The following is a 21,977-nucleotide window of genomic DNA, read 5'->3' on the forward strand; positions in this document are numbered from 1 at the left end:
GGCAGTGGGCTGGAACAGATTGATATTTAGGCTCAGAGAAGGCAGGCACAGGCTGGAGAGGAGATACTAGTTCACCTGACCTCACACTTCTTCACTGAAAACAGCACTTAGCATCTGCCCCTCAATTTACCCCAGCTATGTTGCACAGCCTCATTCATTTGAATTAAATCATTGAAGACTCTACAACTCACGTTCTCAGTGTGATTTATTTACTTATTTATTTTTTATTTGCTCAATTTGTCATGTTGATTTTCTATTATTTCTATTTTTGCACAGTTTTTAATTTAACTCTTTAAAATTCATATATACATACTTCTCGTAATTGATTTCCTTACTTTTTTTCTATATGATCATATATTGCATTGTATTGCTGCTGCTAAATTTAAAAATTTCATGACATATGCTGGTGATATTAAACCTGATTCTGATTGATTGCCAGCCATTCTGTGTCTCGTTTTTCATTGATTCTATTTGATTCTTCAGTTCTATTGTGAATGCCTACAAGACAATGAACCTCCGTGGTGACATATGGTGACAAATAAGTACTTCGCTGGTAAGTTTACTTTTAACTTTGAACTTGATTAAAATGTGAAAGAAAGTACTTGCTTTGCTTCTTTTTAAAATTTTCATTTTAACCTTTGTTGTATTAATTTATGTGCTTTACAAAACTTCATTATTGTTTAAGATTTTACTTGAATGAATCCAATCATCAACAATGCTCAAAAAGCCACAGGAGCACCCAGGGCTATGATGTGGAACCTAAGGCAGAGCCAGTTCTCACCGAAGAGACAAATTTCAAGGAAAATTGGACACGGAGCTGCAAATTGAAAATATATCTGTGGCAAACGTGTTGGGTTGAGCAAAGCAGTGGACTGGACCTAGCACAACCTAACATAATGTTGCAAAAAAGAACACCATAACTCAAAGTAAATTTATTATCAAAGTTACCACGTATTACCTTGAGATTAATTTTCTTGCAGGAATTTATAGCAAAATAAATACAATAGACTTAATGACAAAAAAAAACTATATATAAAGAAAAAACTGACTACAACCAATGTGCAAAAGCAGACGTATTTTGCAAATAAAAATGCTAACAATATTGGGAACATGAGCTGTAGAGTTCTTGAAAGTGAATCTGAAGTTCGTAGAATCAGTTCAAAGTTGTGCGGTTGTTCACACTGGTTCAGGTGCACGATTGTTTTAGGCTATTAACTGTTCCTTAATCTGGCGGTTCCTCTGAGAATCCTAGATAAACTAACCCCTGAATGTGCTCCCATATAAGAACATATCAAAGCCTCAACTGAAATACATCTCCACCGCTTAATTAATACTAAATAAATAATGAGTTTCTGGAAAGGAAATGTGTCTCACTGCAGCACTTTAAACAGTATAAGAAATGGAATTCTTCAATATTTTGAAATTAATTTGTATTGTGTTTTTGTATTATATTTGAAAAAAATTGGAAATCTTTGACTGTATCCATACTTCAGAAGATTTTCATTATTTTAAATTTTAGAACAATCATACACAACACAAATTAATTTCAAAATATTGAAGGATTCTATTCCTTACATCATTTAAAGCACAGCCATGCGACATAATTCTTTTCCAAGGTCTCACGTATTCTTTAATCTCATTTTCCCTTTACTATGCCAGTCTGACATTTGATTGTTTGAACCCACCTTTCCAATTTTCAACATCCCCTTTCATTTCAACATTTGTCTCTCATCAGCAAAGTTAATTAGTCAAGTCATCAATTTTCAGTCACACATCTTGTCCAGTGTCCGCGAATGAACATCTACGTAATCTTTGATTGACACCTCACTGACCACCTTAAGTATTCATTCCCTCCTCTACTGGTGCCGTGGAGGCTGTAATATATACTTCGGACTGTGTCCAGCCCTCTGGTTCCTCTAGATTTGGCTGCTACAGAGGACAGAATGGCCACAAGTGACAACTAGGCCACAGTGACAGATCCTGAGGCCTTGTCCATGGACTATATTTATTTGTTTACTTATACAGCGTGGAATAGGCCCTTTCGACTCTTCAAGCCGTGCCACCCAGCAACCCCCGATTTAACCCGAGCCAAATCATGGAACAATTTATAATGACCAATGAACCTATCCACCAGTACATCTCTGGACTGAGGGAGGAAACTGGAAAACCCAGAAGGAAACCCACATGGTCACTGGGAGAACATACTAACTCCTTATAGACAGCAATGGTCCTACAGATGGCCATTGACAGCTTACCACTGTCCAATGTCTTTGACCAAATTTGAAATGTCAGTGATGATCAGAGATATTTAATTCTGTTCAAAATAGATTGAAATAATTTACACAAAATTAAAAAAAGAAAAACATTTACCTACCCCAGGCTACACTAATATCACCTTCACAACCTGTGACCTCCACTTAGAAAGACAAGATCAACAGTCACAGGAACACCTACAACTTCAAGCTCCCTTCCAAGTCTTATACCATCTTGACTGGCAAATATATTATTGTCTCTGGGACGAGAATCTGGAACTCCCCACTCAACATCATTGAGAGAGTCACTTCACCTGAAAGATTGCAGCAGTTCAAGGAGACAGATTACTGCCAACTTCTCAAGTGACAAAGAATAAATGCTGGCATGCCAGGGCTGCCCAGATATAAAAAATATGCAAATGACAATAATTCTGTTTGGTGATCTTCCTTATGTGTGTTTCTCTTTCATGTTAACTGCTAAAGGTAATAAAATGGCTTCTTTGTAATATTAACTGCTAATGTAAGGGGTTCTCTATAGCAGCATATTTGGGTTATAATCATAGATAAGTTGATTTTGAAATACCATTGCTAAGCAACAGAATAGATGTTATTCTTTCTTGTGTGTGAAAGCTATTGTTTTTCGTGGGCTTTGGGCAGATCGCGCCATGGGGATGAAGAGAGAAGACGCACGCGGAGAGATGCAGTGAGCTGGTTGGTGGAGTGGACCCCGAGCTGGGGTGCTCAGGACCCGGCAGAGTCTGGAGAACATCGAATGGAGGAAAGGATACCTGATTCGTGAGCTTCAACGAATTATTTGTGCGCAGAACTGATAGAGTTACTGGCTTGGCGCCTTTATTGTATTTGTTTCTATTAACCCATCACCAGGAAATACTTATAAAGTGTAATCATTTAATCGCATATGGTGTACTGTCTGTTATTTGCCGGTGTGGGGTACATCACCCAGCATCCACACAAACTTGATTACCCAGTTTGGCGGGGCTGAAGGCTGCTCCCCCTAGACAAAAGTGAGTTGGGTGAGCCAGAGGCTTACCAGGAGGCTACATGTGACTGCATTGAAGTTATTTCCCAAATGCAAACCTCTATCCAGTGAAGCAACCTGGATATTTTTGACAACCCTTTCTGTGTTGATGGACAACGCTTCCCATCACCAGCCATAGGAAACAACATGAAAGCAAAGGCAGCAGAATACCCAGCAGCAAGGTTAGCAGGTGAAGCATTGCATCCTTTAACCAGCTTCAATTTCCTTTCATTGCCCAAGGACTGGAATGTTAGTAACCATATTTTAATTCCTTAATATTTTGTTTAGCCTGAAAATATTCCCTGCTTGGGAGGGGTTTCCACTGAAGTACCTCACAGTGCAGCATTTCACATCTGACAACTGGACTAGTCTGAGTACGTGTCTGATTCAACTGACTAACCGCACTTCCTCAAAGTTCAGTCTCTTCCACCTTTGGTGGTGACTGAGTGAAATTTAACTGGGGAATTGGGAGCATCTATCTAACCTGAAAGCTAACCTGCTTTATTTTAAGAGCAAGTTATGCTGAAAGTCCAAAGTAATGTCAAAACAGGTCAGGCAGCCTTTATGGAAGGGAAAACAAATTTAAGCTTTCAAGTTCAGAGATTTTCTTCAGAACTGGGATACTTCTTCCAGATAGAGATTTTGTCATTCTCCCTTGTCTCTACCTTTCTCGCCAACCATTTGTATTTTAAGTCTCTCCTCTTCTCTGCCTTTTCTCCCTTTTCATGCATCATTTTTCAAACTCTTCCAAGTTCTGATGAAAGGTCTTCAACTGTTTCTCTTTACACTGGTGATCCCTGGCATGTATACTATTTCCAGCATTTACTGCTATAGTTTCAGTTTAATCGCCATATTTGACAAGTCTTTTCTTACCACAGTGACCTAGACCTATCTCACCAGAAAGACTCAATCTCCTGAAATGAAGTCTTTTTCACTTGGTCCAAAGTAATGCTTCAGGCTCTATGGATTTTGTTGATATGCCAGCCTGTCTTATTGCACAAAAGGCATTTCAGAAGAGTTAAAAAATGACATTAATTGTCAACTCTTCTGGAACAGGAGCACAATCACAAAGAAAAAGTAATCGGAATTTTGTCCAGGACTTGCCTAAAAGAGCTTCCTTACAACCTTCCACAGGAAGGTTGCACATGCTAGAACTCTTGTCAATTTACATTCTTGTTCAACAACCAAAACTTTATGTACTACACCATTAATTCCAGTATAATTCCTTTCACAATAATCATTGCCGATGTGATTTTCAACTACTTTATTTGTGAGAATTATATTGACAGCCTCAATTATGTTTCTGAACGCATTGATGAGTTCAGCTCCATTATCAGGCATATTTGCAGGATTTTATACAGAATAAACATCTCTTTACTAGGAATTAATGCAGGAATATTAAACCATGTTAATAAAATCAGGTTAATAAAATGTGCATTAAAGCCTTTCCTACTGTTGCTATCCTATTGTTCCTACAACTATTGTTCAACAATAATTCCTGTTGTTTACATTATTCCTATCTTCAGAGCCAAGAAAACTGCCTTGCTAAGCCAAATGTTAATGCAGCACCTGTGACAGGGGGAGACAGCGTCCTTCAAAACCTCTCTTGGATTTTAGTTTTGTCATTAACCTCTTCTTCTAATTTTATATAATCTTATTCGTCAGCATTTAAATATTGTGCAAGTAATTGATTGTAAGAGAATTTTTACTTCTCTTTTAGCTTTGATAGACATTGCCATTATCATGTCCCAAAGATGCTGCAGAAGAACCTGAAGTTTGAAACCGATCAAAGGTTGAAGGGCCTTGATAGAGTGGATGTGGAGAGGATGTTTCCTTTGATGGAGGAAGTCTAAGACCAGAGGACAGAGCCTCAGAACAGAGGGGCATCCTATTAGAATGAATTTCCAGAGAGATGAATCTGTGGAACTTGTTGCCACAGGCAGTTGTGTAGGCCAATTTGTTGGGTATGCTTAAGGAAGAAGTTGATAGATTCTTGATTTGTCAGGGCATGAAGGGATGGAGGGAGAAGGAGATTGGGACTGAGAGTGAAAAGAGGATCAGCTATGAGGAAATGGTGGAGCAGACTTAATGGGTAAAATGGCCTAACTCTGCTCCTATATCCTATGGTCTTAAACAGAGATCTGGTCCATGATCTATCTGTGTTGCTATCATAATGAGCACATTTCTAAAAATTACTACCTTTCAAGAATTGTGTCTGTCCTTTTCACAGAAAGGTCATGAGAACTAATGAATTGGCTGGGTGTTTGTGACTACAGGTGCAATGATAAGAATAACATTGGTGAGGTGAGTGCGTTGGAGAGTGGGCACATTAGTAGGGATGGAAGCATTGGGAAGGGTGGGTGTGTTGAAGAGGGCGAGTGATGTTTGTTGATGAGAGTGGGTATGTTTGTGTGGATTGGTGCATTCGTAAGTGTGTTAATGAAGGCAGATGTGTCAGCAATGTTGACAGGGTGAACAGGCATCAGGCATTGATGCACAGCTTCCTTTCACCATATTAGCTTTTAACCAGCCGAGCTAGCCACAGAGATTGTCTACGACCTTCTTCCACTGAACACCCTGTCCTATAGTTGGCCTAATGCCATCTTGACCCTACAATGAAAGCCTGTGATTTGTGCAGAACAAGCCTTCCTGCAGGTAATCACAGCATGAGGACATTCTGCAATGCTTCATATTGCCTGAAAGTGCAGAAGAATAAGACTCCAAAGCAGTGTTTAAAAGGTAATGGGAATCTTTTCAAGTATTCTAATTCTCAGGAACATATAGATGGCATTGGTTGGACCTCTCAGCAGCCTTTTGAGCCAATGATACAGCTGCCTTCTTCGATTCCAACTGACCTGGATGATAGTTGCAATATTTTATAACTTCTATTTACTTTTCGACTGCCCTTGTGTTTTATCTTTCTAGCTAGCTTGGGCTGCTTTACCAGAAAAGATACAAATCCTATACAAAATCAGTACCTGTAGCACAGCTCTCAGGGGTGGAAAGGTGAATTAAATCGTTCAGAGAATGAAAACCAAACATCAAGATTCTGAATTACAATGAGTCCGATTCTATCATAGAGTGAACAGCACAGCTGTGATGATTAACAAAATTCAGATCAAATGAATTAGGATGGAAGCATTTTTATTAGCTAATAGATTGAACTTCATCTCATCAAGACAGGAGCTTTGGACTTCAGACAGAACGTTATGCTTAGTGCTGTGAGCACGACTAGATTTCCCTCATTCTTGTTCTTGTCACATCCAGAAGTCGCCACTCAGCCAAATGGCTCTCTCTCATCCTGCAGATTGGCTACTAGTCCCAGGTTCTGCTGGCCCTATAATGTTCCTTATCCTTCTAATTCATCTTCCTTGTCCTTCCTCATTAACAGTTGGTGTACATCCACACTTGAACTTCCAAAGCCTTGGACTATCCTCTCTGTAACTCTCTGCCTCTGCATCTACTTTGATCTTGGTATGGTGTTGTCTATTTAGTAACACATAAAAGCATACAAGTTAGGAGCAGGAAATTGCAGTCAAACTGATTACAAATTATTGTCTAAACAGTCCTCACCCCAATGCCTTCAATGAAGACGAATCTCAGAGTTGTATACTGCATATGCACTTTGATAATAAATGCACCTTGAACTTTGACTTATATATCTTCTGAAATGACGTTGCAAGGTATGGAGGGGGTCTCATATGGTAAATTGAAGGGCCTTCACCCAAGAACTCTACTAACATTGCTTGAAGTGGAAAGACTAGTAAGTTCAGGGAGAGCGAAGCTTACCAATTGCAAGAGTCACTCCTGACACCATTTCAAACAGAGTATTCAGCTGCCTTGGACCCTAGAGTAAGTTTCCACCAGTAAAACCCTTCACTTCTCTTTGATTTCTGCTGCCTTAGCCCATACTTCAATTTCCATGTCTATTCCCTTTTCTTTAGCTCAATATTGTTTCCTTTCCTAAACACAAAATACTCTGCAGATGCTGGGGTCAAAGCAACACTCACAACATGCTGGAGGAACTCAGCAGGTCGGGCAGCATCCGTGAAAATGATCAGTCAACTTTTCAGGCTGGAACCCTTCGTCAGGACTGAAGTGGGAGGAGGCAGAGGCCCTATAAAGAAGGTGGGGGGAGGGTGGGAAGGAGAAGGCTGGTAGGTTCCAGGTGAAAAGCCAGTAAGGGGAAAGATAAAGGGGTAAGGGAGGGGAAGCAGGGAGGGGATAGGCAGGAAAGGTGAAGAAGAAATAGGGGAAAGCACAATGGGTAGTAGAAGGAGGCAGAACCATGAGGGAGGTAGTAGGTAGCTGGGGGGGGAGGTGGCAGAGTGAAACTGGGATAGGGGAAGGGAGGGAGAGAGGTTTCACTCAGCCCCTTCCCCCAGCTGTCTACTACCTCCCTCATGGTTCCCCCTCCTTCTACTACCCATTGTGCTTTCCCCTATTCCTTCTTCACCTTTCCTGCCTATCCCCTGTCTGCTTCCCCTCCCCCACCCCATTATCTTTCCCCTTACTGGTTTTTCACCTGGAACCTACCAGCCTTCTCCTTCCCACCCTCCCCCCACCTTCTTTATAGGGCCTCTGCCGCTTCCATCTTCAGTCCTGACGAAGGGTTCCGGCCCGAAACGTCGACTGATCGTTTCCATGGATGCTGCCCGACCTGCTGAGTTCCTCCAGCGTGTTGTGAGAGTTGCTTGTTTCCTTTCCTATTCCTCTGTAATATAAGACACCTTCTTCCAGAGGTCAAAGAGTCCCAACAGTCAGGCCAGGAGATAATAACCCTGACTACTGGATTTTCAAAGAATAAAATATTTCTGCTGCACAGATGCAAGTAACCAAGGAAGGGCAGCAAAGCAGTAAAAAGAAGTGGGATGCAAAATCATGCTCCATCTTATGCACAAATGTGCTGTACAGTTGATACAACATCTGCTATGAGACTTTCCTTCCTTAGAAAATAAATCAACCGAACTTCTGATGTTGTCTTTAACACTCAGGTTTGTACAGTACATGACTTAATGCATACAACAGAGGACAAACCCTGTGCAGTAACAAACTATTGGCTGGAGAAACTCAATAAATTGAGCAACATCTGTGGGGAGAACGGAATTGTCAATATTTTGGACTGAAACTATTGGGATTCCCTTCCTACCATCTCTACTCAGTGGATATTTTTAATTTATTAGTACAAATGCAACAGAAATTATTAAAGATTTAAAGATAAGCATTATTTGTCACATTTATTTCGAAACACACAGTGAAATGTATTGTTTGTGGGAATGACCAACACAGTCCAGATACGTGCTGAGGGCAGCCTATAAGTTTTGCCATGTGTTTTTTGTGCCAACATAGCGCTAACCCTAACCTGTACGTCTTTGGAATGTGAGAGGAAACCAGAACACCAGGAGCAAACCCTCGCGGTCATGGGGAGAACAGGCAACCTGCTTGTAGACAATAGCGGGAATAGAATACCAATTGCCGCTGAAAAATGTTATGCTAACCACTATGCTGCCGTGAACATGGGGAAGAAGACAGACAGAGAAGAATCATCTGATTGCATTACAAAGAACCTGCTTGGTCTCTGATTTGTGTGTGGTCCTGTGTCCTGTAAAGAGTTATATGTAGGAACCCTCTGCTTGGGGCAGTTGGAATTAAGGAGATATTTTGTTCCTAGATTGCAATCAATTAGAATTGACATTCTTAGCAAAGGTATGAATCAGGTTTTTATATTAGAAAAGCATTAGATCATAGCAGCGGCTAGTCAGCAATTATTTTACACATGAGGACAATAAATATATTCTTACTAAGTAAAACCCAACATCATGAACGGCAGCGATGTTTCACTATCAGACAAGCTCAACACCTTTTATGCTGGCTTTGAAAGAGAGAATAAAACCACAGATATGATGACCCCTGATCTCTGTCTCGGAGGCTAATGTCAGGCTGTCTTTCAAGAGGGTGAACCCTCGCAAGGTGGCAGGGCCCGAGGGAGCACCTGGTGAGGCTCTGAAAACCTGTGCCAACCAACTGGCAGGGGTATTCAAAGATATTTTGCATCTCTCACTGCTACAGTTGGAAGATCCCACCTGCTACAAAAGGGCAACAACTACTTCAGTGCCCAAGAGTAGGAGGGTGAGCTTCCTTAATGACTATCGTCCTATAGCACTCACATCTACGGTGATGAAATGCTTTGAGAGGCTGGTCATGGCTAGCATCAACTCCTGCCTCAGAAAGGACCTGGATACACTGCAATTTGCTTATTCCCACAACAGGGCTACAGTAGATGTAATCCCAATGGCTCTCCATGAAGCCTTGGATCACCTGTGTGACAAACACCTATGTCGGGATGCTGTTTACTGACTAACTCAGCATTTAGCACCAACATTCCTACAGTCCTGATTGTAAAGTTCTAAGAACCTGGGCCTCTGTACCTCCCTCTGCAAATGGATCCCCGACTTCCTGACTGGAAGACCACAATCTGTGTGAATTGGAAATAACATCTCCACCTCACTGACTATCAACGCTGATGCACCACAGGGACCTGTGCTTAACCCACTGCTCTACTCTCTCTGCTTCCATGACCGTGTGCCTAGGCATAGGTGAAATGTCGTCTATAAATTTGCTGATGACACAACCATTGTTGGCAGAATCTCAGATGGTGATGAAAGGGCGTACAGGAGCAAGATATGCCAGTTAGCAGAGTGGTGTCGCAGCAATAACCTTGCACTCAATGTCAGCAAGACCGAATAGCTGATTGTGGACTTCAGGGAGGGAAAGACAAGGGAACACAAACCAATCCTCATGGAAGGATCAGAAGTGGAGAGAATAAGCAATTTCAAGTTCCTGGGTGTCAAGATCTCTGAGGATCTAACCTGGACACAACATATTGACGCAGCTATAAAGAAGGCAAGACAGCGGCTATATTTCATTAGGCGTTTGAGGAGATTTGGTTTGTCAGCTAAAACACTCAGAAACTTCTACAAATGTACTGCAGAGAGCATTTTGACTGGCTGCATCACTGTCTGGCATGGGGAGGCTTCTACACAAGACTGAAATAAGTTGCAGAAACTTGTAAAATTAGTCAGCTCGTTCATGGATACTAACCTCTGCAATATCCAAGACATCCTCAGCAAGGCGGCGCCCATCATTAAGGATTCCATCACCCAGGAAATGCCCTCTGCACACTGTTACCAACAGGAATGAGGTACAGAAGACTGAAGGCACACACTCAGTGACTCGGAAACAGCTTCTTTCCTTCTGCCATCCAGTTTCTCAATGCACACTGAACCCATGAACACCACCTCACTAATTTTTTATTTCTGTTCTTTTTTTGCACGACTTATTTTAACTTAACCATTTAATAGACATAGGTATACTTAATGTAACTCAGTTTTTTTCCTCTGTGTCTATTTATCATGTATATTACTGTACTGCTGCCATAAAGATAACAAATTTCATGACTTATGCCGGTGATATCAAGATTCTGATATTGATCCAGTAGAAATGGTCCCCTATCCAGAATCATCCCTGCAGTTATCCAAACCAGCTGCTGCCCATGCTCACACTTACCTGGGCCAGGTGTGAAGGGCATATCTGTGCACCCTGAAATTAGGTGGCACAGTGTGGGCTGAGTTTCAAGTGTTGCATTGAAAGGCCTTCCCCCTAAGAACACTACTAATATTAGTTGAAGTAAAAAGACTGGGGAGTCAAGGGAGACAGAGATTTACCATCTGCAAGCGTTGCTACTAATACCAACGGCTATCAATTATATCTGAAAACTGCCAGAACATTGAATGGAATAATAAAAAGTAAGGTAAAATGCATCAATAATTAAAACAAAAATAGCTTTCTTTTAAGTAACCAGCTTTCCCTCTGTTTCTTTGAATATTTGCCTAAAATAACCCAATTGAAATCAAAGGAGTGTCAGTTCCTCTGTCAGGTCTGCCCTGGCACAAAAGTCTCTGACGTGGATCCTTGATATCAAGCTGAGGAATTCCAGTGCCATTTAGAGTTCAGCAGTAGAGTTAAATAAGCTTTAGGCTTTCTGTCACTTGCATTGCCGAACAGTAGTTCTGCTGATTAGAATCAGCTGCAAAGGTGACAGGCCCCGATCCTGTGAAACCCGTGTCTTTACCCTGATTCTTTAAATAAAGCTGCAGGAGACTGGGCTCCAGCAATAATGCAGAGCTGGGTTGAGAAGTGGCAGATGGAGCTCAAACCCAGAAAAAGTTGGATTTGAATGCAGAATACGGGGTTAATGACACAATTCTAAGCAGTGTGGAGGAATAGAGGCATTTTGGGTCCGTGACCGTACATCCTTTCAAAGTTGCTGTGCAAGTTGATAGGGTTGTTAAGAAGTCAGGGGTGAAGAGGCATAATAAATCAGCCATGATTGAATGGTAGAGCAGACTTGAAATGCTGAATGGCCTATCTCTGCTCCTATGTCTTAAAGTCTTATATGACTTCTTAATGAATGTGTTGTCATTCATTAGTCGGGGAGGGGGGGAATTGAGTTCAAGAGCTACTAGCTAATGTTGCAGCTGTATAAAACCCTAGTGAGGTTACACTTGGAATATTTTCCCAGGGTCGCGATGGCTAAATTGAGTGGGGATAATTTTATGGCGATAGGGAGAAAGATGTCAGAGGTATGTTTTTTTTTCACACAGAGTGGTGGGTCTGTGGAACACCCTGCTAAGGGTGGCGGTAGAGGTTGATACACTAGGGGCATTTAAGAAACTCTTACACAGGCAAATGGATGCTAAAAAATAGAAGGCACAACACTGTGGCCTGAAGGGCCGTACTGAGTTACAATGTTTTACTTTCCATATAATAAGAAAGGGAGCATCACTGAGCACTGATACAACCAGTCAGAAGTGTAGTACAGCCCATGGCTGTGGAGAAATGATGGAACCCTTTCTGTGATCTGTATGCATTGCAGTACTGACCTTGAATCAGACAGCAGGAATAAAAGACTATAAGCTGTTTTTTTTTCCTCACCCAGTTTAATCACTCTGCCTACTTACAAATCTGTCTTCCCCCTCATTTTTATGTAGTTCGTTTTGATTCATAACCTTCCATGTCATGGCATTCTGCTCAGCCTCGAGACATACCGGTGTTTCCCGGTGACAGTTCTGCGATTTTCTTTCAGATGGGTATTTGTTCCGTTTCTTGTTAATTTTTCTTTGTTCAGGATGAGAGATGCTGTGCTTAAAGTATACCTTGCAAATTTTCCCTCAGTGTTCCAGGGATGGGGTAACTAATCTCTACACCACAACAAACCAAATACCCAACTATGATGTTCACATGGAGACACAAGAGATGCTAGAATCTGGACCAACAAACAAGATTCAACGTGCAATGCAAATTCAAAGTAAATGTATTATCAATATACATACATGTCACTAATACTACCCCAAGATTCATTTTCTTGCAGGCATTCACAGTGAATACAAAGAAACACAATAGAATCAATGAAAAACTACACACAAACACAAACAAAAATAATGTGCAACTTGAGCAAATACAAAAAGAAAAAACAAAATAATAATAATAATGAATGAATAAATAGTATTGAGAACTGAAGTGTAAAGCCCTTCAGAGTGAGTCCATAGATTGTAGTCAGCTCAGTGTTGGGGTGAGTGAAGTTACCCACTCTAGGTCAGCAGCCTAATAGTTGAGAGGTACTAGAAATCAAAAATTCCTTTTTCTGTATTTTCTTTCATGGAAAGTTTTTGAGAATTTCTTCTGTAATTCCATTTTCTTGCATTATCTGGATTGCTTCCCTCATTGCAATATTGTCACATTCCAATTCATGCACGACAATTAGTCTTAGTTGAGTTCCAAAGCCCCTTTCAGTTGTTTCTCAGTTTCAAATTCTATGCAATCAAATGCCTTGAAAGTGAACAACTTATAGATCCTATTCGGTCAAGTTGTTAATCAAAGCCTCCACTGCCTCAAAATATTTTCCTGGAATTCAGGTTTCCAACAAATAATGTAAGAGCACTACAGCAGGCAAGGTTCCTCTGTCATGCCTGTTGTTGTTTTCCCTGGTGCCGTTGTGGTAGAAATTGCCACTCTCGCATCTCATATTGCGAAGGCTTTATACTTTATTGTCGCCAAACAATTGATACTAGAGCGTACAATCATCACAGCAGTATTTGATTCTGCGCTTCCCACTCCCTGGAGTACAAATCGATAGTAAATATTAAAAATTTAAATTATAAATCATAAATAGAAAATAGAAAAATGGAAAGTAAGGTAGTACAAGAAAACCGAGAGGCAGGTCCGGATATTTGGAGGGTACGGCCCAGTTCCGGGTCAGGATCCGTTCAGCAGTCTTATCACAGTTGGAAAGGAACTGTTCCCAAATCTGGCCGTACGAGTCTTCAAGCTCCTGAACCTTCTCCAGGAGGGAAGAGGGATGAAAAGTGTGTTGGCTGGGTGGGTCGAGTCCTTGATTATCCTGGCAGCCCTGCTCCAATAGCGTGTGGTGTAAAGTGAGTCCACGGACGGAAGATTGGTTTGTGTGATGTGCTGCGCCGTGTTCAGGATCTTCTGCAGCTTCTTTCGGTCTTAGACAGGACAACTTCCATACCAGGTTGTGATGCACCCTAGAAGAATGCTTTCTACGGTGCATCTATAAAAATTAGTCAGGCTTTTAGGGGACAGGCAGAATTTCTTTGCTCGTTTGGCTTAAACCCAAATGAGCAAAGCATTAGGCTGAGTATGGGAATGATGCTGGAGCTCCTGAGTGTTATCATGGGAGAGTCCAATTTGGGTGCACTATATGAAGACTGAGTATTTGATTCCACTAAGGCTTCAGTACTAGCCATCTAATCTCTGTCCAGTGGTACTGGGGTACAGTAGGCAACTCAACTTCCTGTAACTTATAATAAACAATATACATCATCTCACCCAACATCTAGGGAACACACATCAGTGTTCGTCAAGGGATTAGCAGTAGAATGGGTGAGCAGCTTCAAGTTCCTGGTTGCCAACATCTCTGAATATCTATCCTGGGCTCAACATATAGATGCAATGACAAAGAAGGCATGCCTGTGGCTATATTTTATTAGGAGGTTGAGGAGATCTGGTATGTTACCAAAAACTCTAGGTGTACTGCAGACAGCATTCTAACTGATTGCATTGCCATCTGGTAAGGAGGGGCCAATGAACAGGATCAGAAAAAAAACTGCAGAGAGTTGTAAACTCAGCCAGCTCCACTGGCCTCCCCAGCAGTGAGCACATCTTCAAACAGCGATGCCTCCAAATGGCGGCGTCCATCATTAAGAAACACCCCCCTCCCCCATCTAGGTCTTGCCCTCTTTTCATTGAAGGAGGTACAGGAGTCTGAAGACACTCAACATTTGAGCAACAGTTTCTTCCCCTCTGCCATCAGATTTCTGAACAGGTCATGAACCCATGTACACTACCTTACTATTTTTGCTCTCTTTTTTGCTGTACTTAATTTTTTATATTTCTTATTGTAATTTATAGTCTATTTTATATATATTCCACTGTTTTACTGTCACAAAAACACAAAAAAAAATGTCACTGACAATACATCTGATTCTGACTATATTGCAGCTCATTTTATAGCATTTTGATGAACCTTTCATTCTATGTGTCTCTTCCCTTGACAGAACAGCCTGCAGTAATATCTGCTTATCTCCTTGTTTTGGACATTCATCTTCATGGTTGACTTCAGGTCACTCTTGTTTGTCTTTTAGCCACTGCCCATGAAATAAATGTCAATTGAAGTGTGTTCCTCATTCCCCTCAATTGTGTGTATAGCAACTCTGTGTTTGCTTCAAAAATGTCAATTGTTATAGACTATCCGTTATATATACAGTATTGTGCAAAAGTCTTAGGCACATATACTAGGGTTCCTAAGACTTTTGCACAGTACTGTATTTGTCAACATGGAGCAGAGAACAAGATTGTAAATCTGGCAGGAGCTAAGGATGTTGGGAATGGTGAGGGTGGAGCACTGCAGAAGTGGCAGAGAAGGAGTGCCAGGGGCAGAGGGTGGCATGGGTGCAGACATGCCCAGCCTTGAGATGCCAGGCAAGGTCATTTGATTCTTGAAAAAATTGGCTTATGGATCATTACAGAATGTCTCTCTGGTGTTTCTTGCTCCATCTTTTCTCCCTTCCCAACGATGATTCCCCTCTCCCTGTCCCCTTCCCACTCTCAGTCCACAATAGAGACCCATATCAGAATCAGGTTTATCATCACTCACATATGTCATGAAATTTGTGTTTTTTTGCAGCGGCAGTACAGCACAATACATAATATACTACAGTACTGTTCAAAGGTCTTGGGCACCGTAGCTATATATACGTACCAAAGGTGTTTGCACAGTACTGCACTTGTGCATTTTCTGTCTTTGAAGACTCGTGCCATGTGCCTATATTGGTACAATTAAAATGATGATCGGTTCCGAATGGAGATAATTGACCTGAATGGTTCCCTTGACAATGAAAATGGGTTTTCCACCAAGACCATCCTTTTTTGGTCTTGTCAAATGGGTCTGATGAAGAAGATACCACCGCTCCCGCTCAAGTTATTTTAGACCACAACAGACACACCCCAATTTACCTGCTGCACTGAGGGAATTTCCTCACATTTTATGAGCTACTTCCCTGATTGCAGCATAGCGAAGTCTTTTCCAGTGAGAGTTCTCAACGTTTGCCTGAATCTGCTTCCTTTCGCAATACCTCACAGAATTATTGGCACAGTGCATCATCCAGAAACGTGCCAAGATAACAAAGTTATGACAATTAAATTGCTGATTGCTTCTTTGGGTTTTTGATTGAAAGCTAATATTTGAAACTTGCAAGAGTTTTAAAGAGCTTTGGATTGAAATAGCTCCATTATTGCAGCAGCTTCATTGAACTAAGTATATTGTGAGCCGCGCGGTTTAGTAGATCAACTAATGCGATTTAAGTATCCAAGCTCATTTTTACCAACAGGATGGCCTTTTTTCCCTCCCAGATGGCTTCATTATCACTATTACAGTCTCCCATTACCTCTGTAATATTATTGGCATGAAAGAGCAGTTCCATGCATTCTAAGTAGGTACCAAATGTTTTTCCATCTTCATGTTCTTTCCAACTTGCTCAATGTATATGGTTTGCGTCCAGTTGACTGGTGTTGTGCAGCTCTGTTTGCAATTACAATCTCTTTATTGTTTGGATCAAAGTTCACAATTTGGACATTGTGTGTTTTTATAGTTTTCGTATGTAGTTCTCAGTGTCATGTTCTCTGGGCCAGGCTTGCATCCTTATTGCCAATGCATTGCCTGGCTTCTCCCTGTTACTTTTGGGTGAGGACGTGAACTAACTCACAGAACAGGAGCTCAGCACAACAACTCCCTTTTGTTCTAGCACCTCTGCAGCCTTGTTCAGAAAACCTTTAAAGTTCAAAGTAAATTTATTATCAAAGTACATATACGTCACCATATACAACCCAGGGATTTATTTTCTTGTGCACATACTCAATAAATCTATAGAATAATAACCATAACAGAATTAAGGAAGGACCACTCATCTGTGTTTAGCCAGAGTGCAGAAGACAACAAACTGTTTACATATAAAAAGAAATTCCTGCCAGTCACCTTATTTACAGACACTCCAGTGCCTAGCATCACTTTATGTCACTCTACATACTCAATCTATGTATATAAGCTATCTTATGTATTTATATTTATTGTGTTTTTTTGTTATTGTGTTCATTATCAGTGTGTGTTTTTATGTGCTGCATTCGATCTGGAGCAACAATTATTTCAGTCTCCTTTACACTTGCATACTGGGAATAACATTAAACAAACTTGAATCTTGAACCTTCATACACTCCACTCTATTTCTCATCTACATTGCTTATTGGTAAATTTGAAAGCACTGATTCCTGAGACATGCACAAAATATATTAATGCTCTTGTATTTCATCTTCCTGCTTTCTACCTCCTGACTTTCTCTTATTTATGTCAAAGAGACTCTCGTTCTGTTCAACTCAACTTTAGCTTAAAGGCTTTCATAGAGCATTAATTATTATTTTGACATCTATGTATGTCCTTCTAAATTTATCTGAGCAAGCCACTAATTGTTAGGCTTTCTCCTTCTCGTATTTGAACCTTTCTCTCTTTCCTCTGGCATGTGATGCCTTCTACCCCTCAATTCATTCAGCTGCCTTTTCTGTTCCTCTTTCCTCTCTATTACAAGAAGCACTGCATTACTGGTCAATTCTGGCACAGTCTTTTCCACAATAAGTTAAAGCGGCTTAAAGCTAAAAACATTTTATAGAACTCCCCAAGAAATGAGAGGAGTGAGGATACTCAATAACTTGGCGGCTCCCAGACCATTGAACAAATATTCCCAAATCAGCTCTTCTATAACTTGCTATAGATTCTGAGCAATAGCACCAGCTAATTAATCATCTATGCAGCATTTGGAATAAACCTTAAAGTACCCAGATGATGAATCTGAAGTGGGCAATCTTTAAATTTTAATCTGACAAGAGGGGTAAATAAATCTACAGTGTGTTGGATACAGGAAACTCATTTAACATTATAGGTACAGGTTGTCTGGCAACTTGTAGTGTAAAACATAAACATACATCAAATAAAATTACTTTATTACTTTTTTTTCAGAAGGCCCTGTATGATTCTATCCAGGCGTAATATCCCCTCTGACAATGGTGCTAACATCCAGCCTCTACGGGAAATGGAGCCTTTAGAGTCAGTGCATCACGGGCTAGAGGCAGAAATAGAAGCTGCAGTGCTGCACTTCTGGGCAAATTTCATTCTGCTTTGGGTGCCTTGCCAACAGTAACCGGAAGAACATCAGCTGTTATGTCACAAAATACAAATTAATTCCAATAATCCAGTGAATTCCATGAACACAATTCCCTAAACTATTTCATCCGATAACCTTCTTTTACCCTCCTTGGGCAGAGTCATTTCTGCGCCAGAATTGGAAATGACGAGTACATTCTGGGCGAGGAATGAGACTGAAAATAGCACGCTATCTTCGGCCCACGGTCCCCTCAGCACTTCGGGGTCAGGGGAGAAACAATTTACATTTAACTCCCTCATTAGCTCTGCAAAAGAGGAGAGTAAACATGTAACATAAATCGAGTGGCCATCGTACACTCAGTGGCCTCTTCATTAGGTACACTGGTACACCAGCTCGTTAATGCAAATATCCAATCATGTGGCAGAACTCAATGTATAGAAGCACGCAGACATGGTCAAGAGGTTTAGTTGTTCAGACCAAACATCGGAATAGGGAAATAATGTGACCTAAGCCACCCTGACCATGGAATATATGTGGTTTGAACAGTGTGCTTTGAGTACATCAAAAACTGTTGATCTCCTGGGATTTTCAGTCTCTAGAGTTTACAGAGAATGGTGCAAGAAACAAAATAACATTCAGTGAGCAGCAACAACTCGTTAATGAGAGATGTCAGAGGAGAGTGGCCAGACTAGGTCCAGTTGACAGGAAGGCGACAGTAACTCAGATAACCACAGCTTACAGCCGCATGCAGAAGAGCATCTCTGATGGGCTACAATAGCCTGACACCCTCTGCTATCCTGCCACGTTCAGTTGAGAATGGTGATGGACAATTAAACAGTTAACGAGAGAATGTGCTTCCAAGATTATTCCCGTCCTACCAATGGCAGGATATAGCACACAAGTGCCAATACAAGGCTGAAGCCAGGAAGTGATGAACTGCATGATCCATCTCAGTTTCCACCTGAAGCTCCCATCATCACAGAAGCCCATCTTTAGCCAATTCCAAAATAAATCTGCACGTTAGAAATGGCTGAGAGCACTGGATCTATCAAGGGTAAAGGGTCCAGACAATTGTCCTGGCTATACTACTGAAGGTCTGGCTTCAAGAGCAGCTGTACCTCCAGCCAAGATGCTTCAGTACAGCCACAACACTGGCACTAACACAAAAATATGCAAGGTTATCCAGGAATGCTCGGTACAATAAACAGAATGTCTCTGATTCAGTTATCCTGTCAGTCAGCTTCAAACATTCGCAAAGTGATGCAAGTTGGCATTAAGAGCTGTCGTGACATCTATTTAGTTAAGGATTTACAAATCTACTCAGTTTTAGATTAGATATTTTTAGATTATGAGGACACGCAGTTCTCTGTTATTGTCATTTAGTAATGCATGCATTAAGAAATGATACAATGTTCCTCCAGTATGATATCACAGAAACACAAGACAACCCAAGATTTAAAAAACTGACAAAAGCCACATAATTATAACATATAGTTACAACAGTGCAAAGCAATACCGTAATTTGATAAAGAACAGACCATGGGCACTGTAAAAATAAGTCTCAAAGTCTCTCGAAAGTCCCATCATCTACGCAGACGGTAGAAGGGAGAAACTTTCACTACCATGAACCTCCAGCGCCGCAAACTTGCCGATGCAGCACCCTGGAAGCACCCGACCACAGCCGACTCTTGAGTCCGTCCGAAAACTTCGAGCCTCCGACCAGCCCTCCGACACCCAGCACCGAGCACTATCTCTGCTGAGCGCTTCAACCCCGGCCCCGGCAACAGGCAATAGGCAAAGCTGAAGATTTGGGGCCTTCCCCTCTGGAGATTCTCGATCGCACAGCAGCAGCGGCAGCGAACCGGGCATTTCAGAAGTTTCTCCAGATGTTCCTCCGTGCTTCTCACGTCTGTCTCCATCAAATCAGGATTGTGCACGGCCCCTACTTAACAAATACGATATCATTTCAAAGCGGCCGCGCACGCTGTGTCCATCTTCTCCTCCCTAATTTATACCTTTATACTGAATTGATCTAAAATTGTCGAACTTCAGAGCGGTATGAGAGTAACCTTCCATCTCCATGACAATCCAGTCAAAAGGGTTCGGGGAACTTATTGAAACTTTTTGAATACTAAAAGGCCTAGATAAAGTGGATGCAGAGAATGTTTCCAATAGCGGGAGTGTCTTTGAATGGGGGGTGCAGCCTCAAAATACAAGAATGTCCCTTTAGAATGGAGATGAGAGGAAGTTCTTTAGCCGGACAGTGGTGAATCTGTGGAATTTATTGCCACAGTTTGCTGCGGAGGCCAGGTTATTAGATAGAATTGTAGTGGAGCTTGACAGGTTCTTGATTAGTAAGGGCAACAAACATTACAGAGAGAAGGCAGACAAATAAGGTGGAGAGGAAAAATAAACCAGCCATGATTGAATGGTGGAGAAGACTTGATGGGCTGAATGGCCTAATCTTATCCTTATGTCTTATGGTCTTCTGACACTAAGGAAGTATTTGACCAAGGGTAGCATCAAGGAGATCTGGTAGAGCTAAAGGCAATGGGGATCAAATTGAAGGAAACCTTGCAGAAGATGGTTATGCCTGTTGGAGGCAATCATCTCAGATCCAGGTGATCATATGACCATAGGGTGTCCAAAGCATCTTCTGGAGTACTCACTGTTTTAATATAGTTAGTTCAAAGTTCTAAGTAAATATATTATCAAAGTACGTATATATCACTATACGACCTTGATATTCATTTTTGTCACAACTACAAACTCTGTCTTTGGGTTCTGTGAGCCCTCGCAGACAGGCTACAGAATGGGTTCAGCAATCATGCTGATAAATATGCACATTCCAGCCAATTAGTGTTTCATTGTGGTGGTATTTAACTCCCTTCCTCTCATTCCAGTCTTGTCAAGACCTGATTAAAAGCAGAGTAGTGTCAGTGCTCCCTGCTTACCATTGTCTGGCTCCAGGAAAAAAGACCACCATTTAGAGTAGCACTGTTAAGGAGCAGTATTTATTTAGTGTTAAGCTATTACTGCTGAGCTGTTGTATTGACATTAGCTTTGGATTGAAGTTTCTAAATAACAGCCCTGTTGGCCTTGTCTTTATTGTTTTTCCTTTATTTCTGTACAGTTGTTATTAAAAGTCAGTGAACTGTTGATCCATTTCAGTGTCTCTCACTCAGTACTTGGACCATAACTGCACATCCTTGTCAGCAAGTTTTGACTAAAGAAAATGGATCCAGAAGAGAGAGAACAGTTGACCTTGGCCCTGACATTCATTGGCCAGATAGGAGAGAAGTTACAGTCAGTGAAGCCGTTTGGGAAGAAGTGACTCAAGCAATGCGGCAGATACTCTCAGTACATCAAGCCCAGTACAAAATGAAGATCATGGAGGAGAAACTAAAATCAGTAGAAACTGGATTGACCAAAGTCTCCCATATAGTGTGACAGCTACTTTCAGAATGGCAAACTGAGCTCCAGCTGAAAGAACAACTGTCAGTCCTTGCAGCAACTCACTGCAGATGGCCAAAATCAGGTGGCCATCTGATTTTCCTTTCCTCACTCTTCGGTCCTTGCACTCAATGCCGTGGTTCAGCAGCTTACTATCATCAGCCAGAATCAGGTAACAGCCACTACTGCTCTCGCTGCCACAACTCAGCAGCCTTCAGCCGTGTCAGTCTGACCTCCAGCATCACCCAGATCCTCCTCTTCAACAGCCTCATCAGCCTCGGACACTAATACCCTGACTCCCGTAACAACGTCTGGACCAGAAATGAGTAGTCTTCCATCAGGCAGATACTCTGCTGACACCAACAGCTGCAGGAAGCTTATTACCCAGTGTGAGCTGACTTTCCAAGCCTAGCCCGGTCAGTTCAGTGATAACGTGCGTAA

The 21,977-nt window shown here is 41.4% G+C and overlaps 1 protein-coding gene across 1 annotated transcript in view; it reads right to left on the reverse strand.

Annotated features, from left to right (window-relative positions):
- Nucleotides 1–21,977, reverse strand: part of ntrk3a (neurotrophic tyrosine kinase, receptor, type 3a) — a 983,676-nt gene that overhangs the window by 440,983 nt on the left and 520,716 nt on the right. The window lies entirely within an intron of this gene.

Source organism: Mobula hypostoma, chromosome 13, assembly GCF_963921235.1.
Source record: "Mobula hypostoma chromosome 13, sMobHyp1.1, whole genome shotgun sequence".
Lineage (NCBI taxonomy): Eukaryota > Metazoa > Chordata > Chondrichthyes > Myliobatiformes > Myliobatidae > Mobula > Mobula hypostoma.